Raw genomic sequence first — 1911 nt, 5'->3', positions numbered from 1 at the left:
TCGCGCGATGAGTCCTTGATACTTAGTCGTTTTTGCAAAATTTCTGACTTTTTGGAAAATTTCACAATTTTGTGAAAACTTCCACAAAATGAGGTTCTAGTATGTTAGAGGGCATCCCAGGAGGGCTCCAAAAGTGTGGGTAAAATATATATCCCACAGGGGGAAAATTGAAAAAAAGTTGAAAAAAAAAATTTTTGGGGACTTAGAAAATTTTTCAACTTGTGTCAGACTTCCAGAGAGGGGAGCATGTCAGTGCGCGCATCCGATTTCAGTTCCAGAGCGATTCGCGCGATGAGTCCTTGATACTTAGTCGTTTTCAGAAGTCACAATTTTGACTTCCAGGACCCGCAAAACGTTTGTAAATTGAGCCCGCTCCCCAGTTCCAAGCGTTTTGAGGTGTCCCCGGTTGCAGTAATGCAGCCTGCCCACTAGATGTCGCAAAAGAGACAAAAAGTGAAAAAGAACCAGAATGAGGAAATTCCAGGGAGCCGAATCCGCCTGACAGTTCCAGGCGATCGGGCACTTTTTTGCATGCGTCCCTAAAGTGGGTATAGGGTGACACTCCATGCAAAGACCCAGTTTTGCACACCACCGGCAGAATATATGAGAGAGAGGTACCTCTCAGCCCCGACACATTTCGACTCATTTAAGCTGGTTTTCACCTCCGTAGGCCTGGGTATGCGTTTTGGCTATGAGTCCCTGTTCGGCTGGAGGTCTGCACCTTGGCTGAACCCAGGCTTCCGCAGCTGCGTGGGGGGACTTTTGCCGGTCGCCTATCCCAAGTCAGAGAGGTGTTCCTGGGTTGAAGTGAGCCTGGCCAGACCCCCCCGCGGGCCCTGGTTCTCCACATGGGGGCGCCGTCAAGGCTAAAATCTGGATTTTTAGGCCGAGGAGAGGCTCCATGAGGGCGGATGCTTTTGTGGCTTCGACCCCAGTGCTGTTCCACATCCAGTACCCCCCCGCAAGGGCGCCTGTACCCGAGTCGCGCTTCCAGGACTCGTGGGCACGTATCTCCCGACGACAGGGGTTTGCAGCCTCCGTACTTGGGCAAGTCCCTACATGCACCCCTGCTCTTCCTCCGATCGATCTGGCGCAGCGCTCCCGGGTGGGGAGGTGGCGCCGCTCGCTCGGCCCGGGCTTTGGAGCCCGCGCTGGCTTAAGGTGAGCGGTCCCCTTCCTCCTCTACCCCCGGGCTTCCGACACCTATCTTTGGGCGCGCATGCCGGCCTCGCCTCCCGTCTGCGGAGGTGGCCGAGCCGTGGGGAGTTTGACCCGAACCGAGCGAAGGCAGTGGTCCGACGACCCGTACGGGCGAACGGCGGGGCGCCCACCCAGCCAGGCGTGGGGGCCCGTCGTCCGAATCGCTCCCTGTGCGGGGAAGCACAGCGATCTTCTCCGAGGGCGGCCCTTTTCTTCCAGATGCGTACCCGGCCAGCGGAGGCTCGCGCTGCCCCTCGTGTCCGAAAGGGCGGCCTCCGCGGCGGTGGCGACAGCGGCGGCGGTGGGTGGCCTCTCCGCGCCACTGCCGAGCTTCGCGATTTCCAGTCTTTTCCCGAGCCCCTACGTCAGTGGGGAGGACGACAGAGGTGTGGAGGCAGGCGAAGGGGGTTCTCACCGTGCGGTGTGCCCCAGCCCGACCGTCGCCTTCCCCCTCGACCCTCGTCCTCCCAGGCGGCTCGGCCAGGGAGCAGGAGAGAGAGCGAGAGAGGGAGAGCGGAAACCCCAGAGCCAAGGGGTTAGATGGAGAACGGGAGAAGGAACGAGGGCCAAGAGGTAGGGAGTACGGTGAAAGGCCGACCTGGGATCCCCCTGCGCTCCCGCCCTGGGCGGGGAGCAGCCCTGGGAAGAAAAGCCGCTCGGGCATCCCTTTGAGGTTACGGGCGCGAGCGGGAAGAGGGACTACGCTGGAGG

Source organism: Phyllobates terribilis, unplaced genomic scaffold (genome assembly GCF_046119375.1).
Source record: "Phyllobates terribilis strain yellow unplaced genomic scaffold, ASM4611937v1 Scaffold_1975__1_contigs__length_183079, whole genome shotgun sequence".
NCBI lineage: Eukaryota > Metazoa > Chordata > Amphibia > Anura > Dendrobatidae > Phyllobates > Phyllobates terribilis.
The sequence above is the reverse complement of the archived record's forward strand: the minus strand, read 5'-3'. Positions refer to the sequence as shown.